The sequence below is a fragment of the Corvus brachyrhynchos genome, unplaced genomic scaffold (genome assembly GCF_000691975.1).
Source record: "Corvus brachyrhynchos isolate BGI_N302 unplaced genomic scaffold, ASM69197v1 scaffold150, whole genome shotgun sequence".
NCBI lineage: Eukaryota > Metazoa > Chordata > Aves > Passeriformes > Corvidae > Corvus > Corvus brachyrhynchos.
Genome location: NW_008236162.1, coordinates 2,893,286 through 2,901,440, shown reverse-complemented (window position 1 = coordinate 2,901,440; position 8,155 = coordinate 2,893,286). Strand labels below are relative to the sequence as shown.

General features: G+C 55.6%; 1 long non-coding RNA gene across 4 annotated transcripts; it reads left to right on the top strand.

The window, feature by feature from the left end:
• Positions 1-6: 6 nt before the first annotated feature.
• On the top strand, positions 7-2,367 carry LOC108446161. 4 transcript variants are annotated; one of them, XR_001861284.1, is made up of 2 exons: positions 7-710; positions 1,282-2,367. It is a non-coding gene; the product is annotated as an uncharacterized LOC108446161 (long non-coding RNA). The 4 variants fall into 4 exon arrangements; XR_001861280.1 differs by having other exon boundaries at positions 1,038-2,367; XR_001861288.1 differs by having other exon boundaries at positions 7-769.
• Positions 2,368-8,155: the final 5,788 nt, after the last annotated feature.

Here is an 8,155-nt window from a genome sequence, read left to right as displayed (position 1 = left end):
ATAGCTTGGCTGGAATGCCTTGGCAGGGCACAGCATGGCACTGCTAACGCACCTTGGCACGGCTGACACGAGATGGCACAGCTTGGATGGCACGGCGCTGCTTAGCACGCCTCAGCATGGCATGGCTCAGCTGACATGGCACTGCTGGCACAGCTTAGGATGGCATGGCATGCCCAGCCTGGCTGATCATGGCATGGCTCAGCTGGCACACCATGGCATGGCACTGCTGCCCTGGCACGGCTTAGATAGGATCAGCCTGGCACAGCTTGGCATGGCACAGCTTGGCATGGCACAGCTCAGCACCTCTGTGCCAGTGGCTCCTGCACCCAAACCTGCGCCCAGTGCCTGTGCCCTGCCACCGCCCTGCCCCAGCAGCCAGCTGGGCCTTAACTCAGAGCTCTCACAAAGTGACAATTCCCTTGTGAACCTACAACTCCTTTTTTCTGGGCATTTTCTCCTTTCTTTGGTTTGCTGAGTCTTAAAAGTCTTCAGGTGCCAGTGCAGGCTGCTGTATAACTAATTAACTTCCAACAATTAACTTCCTATTTCTAGTTACCTTTTCCAGACATTCTTGAATTAATTTCACAAACCCCTGGGCCTTCAGTTTTGGGGGGGGGGCTGAAAACCAACCAAGCTCAGCCAGGCTCTATCCATGAGGAGCCAAGGCACATGGATAAATCCTGGAGCTTTACCCAAGCGACGTCGTGCATGTGAGCCTCTGGGGTCCGGGTGGGGCGAGTGCTGCTTCCCTAGCTCTCCTGGGCTTCAGGTGGGAGCTGGTGGGAGAATGGGGGCTTGGGGGGAGATGTGCAATGGGATGGGGGTGGGGGAATGAGGAGAAAATCGTGAGGGCCAGGATGGAATGAGAACTGAGGACCTTTGGCCTGAAGAAAGGCAATGTGGGGCTGGGTGCCCACTCTGGCCCCATCTCTGCCCTCCCTGGGTTTGTGTTTCAGGTCCCTCCTGCCTACCCAGCGAGGGAGAGGTGAAAGGGGGAGAGGCAGACACCTCTAATTAATCATATTAACTCCTGACAGATGCTTTATGTTCCAACAATGTTGCTATTATTAAGTTTATGTGCCCACCCCTCTCCGAGCCCGCTGCTCCGGGTTCTGGGAAAAAAGGCTTTGCTGGATTTCCCTGGTGAGTGCTGGCATTGCCTAGCGCAGCCCCACATCCAGTCCCGCTTGTCCAACCACTATCAATCACACCCAGGGTCAGGCCTGTCAATTTCCCCTCTTTGTGAAGCTTTTTTCTTCTCTTTTTTTCACTCTCCCAAAGCTGACCGCAAGATTGATTCAATCCGGACAGCGGGATGTAAGCAGAGAGGCGCTGCCGTTCAAAGGAGCCATTCAAGGAAGGAGGAAAAGGAGGAAACAGAAAAAAAGGCTTTCCTCAAAGTCACTCGAGTTGTTCGCCAACAACAACACGGCCTTAACAGAGCAACCCAAAATCAGGTGGGACGAGTGCGTAAGAGCAGCGGCGATGCCGCCGGAGCGGAGCGAGGGCACGGAGCAGCGATGCCCCCGGGGCTGTTTGTCCTTCCCCGAACCTCGGGTCATGCCCAAGGCCTGATCCAGCCCCGGTGCTGGCACACAGAGGCCATTTCTGGGTCAGCTTGTGCTTGCTGGATTAAAGCTTCATCAGAGGGATGTCATGGGTAATGGTGAATCTTGCTCCATGCTGGTGCCCTTCCTGGAGCCCGTTGGATCCTCTGCTCTAAAATCCACGAGGATTTATTTAAGGAGAGCAGTAATCAGAGGGGAGAAAGTTAAACTTCCCTGTTCCATGTCCAGTTCTGCTCCATGATGAGCCCCTCTCTGCTCAGAGATTGCACAAGTTCAAATAAAAGCAAGACCCTTGCCCAGCAAAAATAACACCAGCACCAAAGGAAAAGCAAAATATTTGGAAGAGAAGCAAAGCTGAAGAATCCTCGAGGAGCACTTTCACCAATGACTGATGATGTTTTTGTCCCTAAGCAGGACTTGCCCCACCTGGGCTGCCATGAAGGAGGTTAGATTTTGCCAAGGACGAGTTCCTGTGCAGAGCCCTAATGAAGCCCCGGGACTCCGACGTCTTTGTGACCTGTGAAGTGAGGCTGGGGAAGAGGGAAGTGAGTTTTTCTTTAAGTTCAAGATGTTCCAGTAACTTGGGATGAGTCTGAGCAGGGAGTTTGCTGTCCCGTGGCACTGGCATCCTGAGTGCCAGGGGGTGCAGAGCAGGCAGGACGGAGAGAGGCCTCCAAGCGCTGCAACCTGCACGGAAAATTGTGGTGGGATAAGATAAGACATGAATTTAAATCGCTGTAACTCTCCTCTGCTGTGCTTTGACTCTGGAATAAATCTCTCCTGTTTCATTGCTGCGGGACACAGTTTAAGGGAAAACAGGATAAGTGGAGCTGGGGGTTGTGTGGGGTACGGGGGGCCAGGCACCATCTCCCACCTCTGCAGGGCGCTGAGGGGACATCTGCCGTGAGGGACCGGGCAGAGGGACAGCCCGTGCTCGGTGGGTCCCCGGACGGGTCCCACGGGGGTTCCAGTCAGTGTGGGGGGAGCTGGGGGATGGTTCCAGCCCCCACTGCATGATGAGGATCCAGGGCACATCCTAAATCTGAGCCTTTCTCTGCGCCTCGGTGCCTGTTGTACACCTGCTGCTTCCCAGGTAAATCCTCCCTCACCCACCCCGCAGCCCCTCCAGCTGCTCCCTGGAAGCAAAACCTTCGGAGTCAGCGTTTTCCCTGCCCTGCTCCATCCCAGAGTCCCTCCACTCCCCACGCAGCACCAGCCCAGGCCTTGCTTTTAGCTGCAGAACAAGTGCATAAAAATGATCTTATTTATTACAGGAGACATGTTTTAAAACAACTGACAAAATTGCAAGATGTAAAACGACAAGCAAGTGCTTTTTCTTTTTTAAGCCCGTATAGACTCCTGGCAATGATAAAAATAGTGTTTTCTTTTTTAAAGTTGGAATTAATCTTTCTTTCCAAAGCAATCATGTAGCAGGAAAAGCAGGAAGACACTTGGATATTAACTGATCCTGGCTGGTGATGGTTAGTTATGGAATGGCCGGGACTCGCTTCCCTCCGCAGAGCCATTAACGCTGCAAACATTAAAGCAAAAAAAGGTGAAGGGTTTTTTCCCCTCCCCTGTTCCCTTGATGTGTGACTAACAGCTGCTTTTCTGTGTGACAAATCAGTGGGGTCTTCCTGTTGTTGATGTAATGAAGCTGTTTCCTGGTGGGAAATTCTACGGGATAAATTGCAGAAGGGGGAGGAGAACATCCCACACTCACCAAAGAGCTTTGGAGGGAGGGAGGGAGGGAGGGAGGGAGGGAGGGAGCTCGGGTGGTCAGGGCTGGCCCGGGGTCACAGTCACTTAACTGAGGCTTTTTAGGGGTTTTTGCCTGTTTGTCTCCAAGTTTCCGGCCGTGCCATCAGAGTGAGGGTTCGCACAGCCACGGAATGTAGCCAGGATAGTTTGGGGTGTTCTCCCTGCTGACCCCCATGGTAACCCCATGCTGGGGCTGCAGAGAGCTGTGCCAAGCAGCCAAGCTCCCGTGCCTCAGTTTCCCCATCTCTAAAGGGGGAGGGGGGGTGATGGTGACCCCCCAGTCTCCATCACTGTCAGCACTGGCACCCCCCAAAATCGCTGTGGGGATGCCAGTGTTTCCCTGTGCTGGCACTTTGGGGGATCAGCCTCAGTGGGTTCATTGAGTCTTCAGACACCCACAAAAAAATTCACCTTCACCCCCAGTTTCCTTTTTTTCTTTGCCAGTATTAGTTAATTAAACTATGCAAATTAAACCAACTTAATTTCTGTAACACCAGGGCCAGAGCCTCAAACCATTCAGTGCAGCTCATCTGGCACGTACGTCACAGAAAATGTTTGGAGCAACTCTAATAAAAATGAAAAAGGCTGTAAATCAAGTTTAATTTATTCATTTTCTGTATGGTATGAAAGCATGCCAAAATCAGATTATTTATGAGCCCTTCATAACAATAGGCATTTTTATTGGTTGCAAATGACAAAAGGGGTTCTCAGAGGGATTTTTTTCTTCTTTTAAATTTTTTGAATGCCTTTTCAGAAACATTTATTTTTTTGGACTCTATGATCTCAAAGAAAAATATTTAATCATTGATACAGTAAAAATAATTTATATTTTGATACTGAAAAACACATCCGTCTTTAAAACATAAATAGACAGAGCTAATCCAGCCCAAAGGCTCAGGAGAATGCTACCCCACAGGTTAGAGGAAAAGGCTGTGATTTATACCCACATCCTTAAATTTCCCATTAAGAACATAATCCCCTATAAGTCTTTCACAAAATGTCTGAGCCACTTGGGTTTGCTTTTGCTTTTCCAGACCCTTTGGTGGGTCGGGGGCTGTGCACCTGCTCTGTCACACGCCTGTGTCCACGCACGCACCTCCAGGTGACTTTCTCTGCCCATCCAGGGTAATCCACAAATCTCGGTGTGTAACGGAGTCCCTGCGAGGACACCGAGCAGGTGGGGCAGGTAACACACCCCGACACCAAAAATTGCCCACAAACCAGCTCTGGGTTGGTTCTGCCTCTACTTTCCAGCTCATTTCTACCATCTCTGTCCATTGAGTGGCACAGCTGGACCCAGAGGTGAGTTTGGTGATGGGCATGGGCTGCACACCAGGGCAGGTACTCACTGACCACCTGGACCGGCCTGGGATGCTCCTGTGGGTGTCCCAGTGGTTCCCTCTGAGGCTGGACCTTGCTGGCTCTGGGGACAGGGAAAAAGTGCTGTGAGCACACCCAACCCCCCAGACCTGTGTGACAACCAGAGGGCCATGTCCCTCCTCTTCTTTAGGAGGGGAATTACCCAGAGCAACCCCAAAGGCCCAGGAGCCAAGGGAGAGGTGGAGGAAGGGCACCCCAGGGACGAGGTGGGTGCCAGGGACAGCATCTCCCTGGTGGGGACAGTGCTGGAGACAGCACGGGGGGAAGCCCTGTCCCTGGGTGCCCTCCTGCCTGTGACATCCTGGGCATCGTGGCCACAGCCACCTGGCAGCAGGAGGAGGCAGGGGCACCCCAAAACTCTTGTGAGGGAAACAAAAGCCTGTCTGGGTTGTGCTCGGGGCTCGGCTTTGCCGGAGGGCTCTGGGTGAGGAGAGGCACCCTCTCCTGCAGGAATTGGAGCTTTCTCTGCGCCAGCCTGGCCCAGCCTGAGAATAAAAAACCACCGAGAAGAGAAAAGAGGGAACCCCCTCCCCGGGATAATTAGCATCCAGGATCTGTCAGTCACCGGGAGCTTTTGGTAAAAGGGGCCCCTTGTCAACCTCTGCCTTTGATGTGACTGGGACGGAGGTGCTCAATTAAAAGCCTATCAGTCTGTAAGTAAATCAACGCCTATCAGGCTTGTCACATCAAACAAACGATTATTGCACGAACCCGCCCACCCCATTAATCTGGCTGTTCCTTCTTGACAGCTCGGGGTCAGGGCACTGTAAATCCTGCACTGGATTGCAGCCACCTGGAGCAGGATTAAAGCAGCCCCGCAGCATGTGCTGCTGCACCCAATTACTCCCCGGCGGCGGGAGGCTGCGCTCGGGGGCACCCGTGGGTGTGGGGTGGCCGGCGCGGGGCTGGGGTCCCCACCCGAGCTCAGTTTCGCAAGGTCACGGCCGGTGTCCCCGTGGTTTGGTGGCGCCGTGTGGCCCCCGTGGCACAGGTTGGGTTGTGTTGGTTCTGGGGATGCTCGGCTGTGGGGAAGGGAGAGCTCAGCACCCGGTTTAGGGGTGCTCAGCGCCGGGAGTTGCCAGCACCGAGATAACACGGGAGCAGCTCCGAGGGCTCCTGGCTGCTCTGGGAAGTTGTTGTCCCCAAGGATGGTGGCACACAGCCCCTCAATCACACCTTGGGGTTGGGCAGTCACACCGGGCTGGTCCAAATCCTGACGTGCTCTGGGCAGGTCACATTTCCACCCATGACCGGAGCAGGGACTGACCTTGGGGAGCCTCTGGGTAACTCTCAAAGTGAAAGGAACCAACAGGTTGAGCTTTCAGATGCTCCTTGGGTCTGGATTAGCAGCAGCAGTCCCGGGGACACTGGGTCTTCCCATTGGGTCCCTGAAGGTGAAGACAGCTGGGGGGCTCCAGCCCTACCCCGCTGGGTGCACCCTGTCCTGGCGCCGGGGCTGCGGGGCCCCGGGCTGGGCTGGAGGGAGGAGGGCGCTGGAGCCGGCGCTGGGTGGGAGGCGGCCGGGCCCTCCTCCGAGAACAAGCGGGGCTATTCAAGGGCAGGCAGAAGCCAAACTTGCCAGAAAAGCCTCCGAGCTGCGGTGGGAGCAGCCCCGGGGCAGCCAGAGCTTGTGATTCCTGCACACAGGCAGAGGATTTTCATAAAGGAAAAGCCAAGTCTTGGATCACATGAGGGCTGTGCCATGTGGGAGTAGAGCGAGCCCTGGGCAGGCTGCAGGCTGGGATTTGGGAAAGGGTCCGGTGCTCCTGTCCCACCGAGGGCTCTGCTGGCCCCATGTGCTGGCATTGCCCCAGTGGGGACGGGATCTGTCCTCTGCGGCTGTGGGGGGCACAGGGGCAGCCCTGCCCAGGTGGTCCCAGACCAGGAGCATCCCCATGGTGAGCGGTGGCCGGAGGCTGCAGGAGGCTGTGCAGGAGGGAGGGACTGTGCTCCCCTTCTGCCCAGGCCTATTATTAGCATTTTCCCTCTCCCGCCGAGCCTGGCGCCTCGTAATGCAGCTCTGGCTCGCTCTCTCGGCGGGAGCTGTGAGCCGGGGCTGCCCTCCCGTGCCAAGGACAGATGCCGGCCCTGAGGGCTCCGGGAGCTCACCCTGCAGCGATGGGCTGCGTTTTGGGGGTGCCATGGGGGCAGCATCCCCAGGGCTGCCCTCCCTGCCCCACTGTCCCCATTTACGGGGTCGGGGGTGTCTCTGAGCGGGTGCAATCCTGGCACCCCTAAAAGCAGCACACTCAGCACTGGAGGAGGAGAGGGGCTTTATGTGTCTCAGCAAAGAAATGGAGGCTGCGGCAGCCATCGTCCATCGCTGCCTCCACCCGCGCGCCGAGGGGGCAGCTGGGACAATGGGCCAGTGCCAGCAGAGGTGACACCACATAGGAGACAGTGTCACCGTGCCACGTTTGAGACGGTGACACCAAATCTTTGCCGATAAGTGGTGTCACCTCGGCAGGGAGAGCCATCACCCCTCACCCGTTCCGCGCACCCACCCGGCGCCCTCGGCTCTCCCAGCACGTCAAGCAACACCTGCTCTTCCCGGGAGATAAACCCCACCGTGTCCCCTGTGTCCCTGCCATGCCCTGCTGGCTCTGCCTGGCCCCAGCCCTGCGGTGGGAGATGCTTGAGCTGGTGGGGAGGGAAGAAAGGAAATTCCCCCCTCTGTCACCCACTGTCCCATCCCAGTGTGGGGAGAAGTGCCGGGGGTGCACGGCCGGGGGGATCGGGCCCTGAGGAGTTTATCTCCCACACATGATCAATGCTGAGTTTAAGTAAGGTTTATTGGTATCTGTAATTTAACATGACATATTTCTAACACGAATTACTCTGAGATCATCGTGTGCATAAAATATGACAGGAATCTTTTAAGTGCAAGCATAGTTCTCAGTTAATTTAATAACTGAGATGGAAAGTGGAATAGCATTAAATTTAATATTTTACATAATGCTCCTACACTTCCTTCACTTGCTGCTGGCATCATTTGTTTTCCCTTCTTCCTCATTTACAGCCCACTCAGCCCGAATTGTCCTGGAGCCCGGCCAGGGAGGGAGGTGCTGACCCCTCGAAGGGCCACAGTGAGCCCCCAGGGCAGCCAGAGCTGCTCGCACCTCTCCCCCATCCCGTGGAAAGGTGCTGGGATGCTCTGCGTGCCCCCTCCCCTTGGCCCCCCACGGGTGGGGTTGCTGTGGCTGCTCTCTGGGTACCTGGGTCGTGGCACCTCCTGAAACCCCCAGACGCGAAGCACCCACGGTCACCACCAGCCCTGAGAAGCCCAGGGACACCCTTCCCGGGGCAGCAGCCCATGCTCCACGCCAGGTTTTTTGCTGGCCGTGGGATTTGGGAGCCCGTGCACTGCAGAAGGGATCGATACAGCTCTTAGCCGTGTCCCTTCCTATTGAGCCTCAGCGGTGATTTAAGGGGCTCCGGTGCCGCGC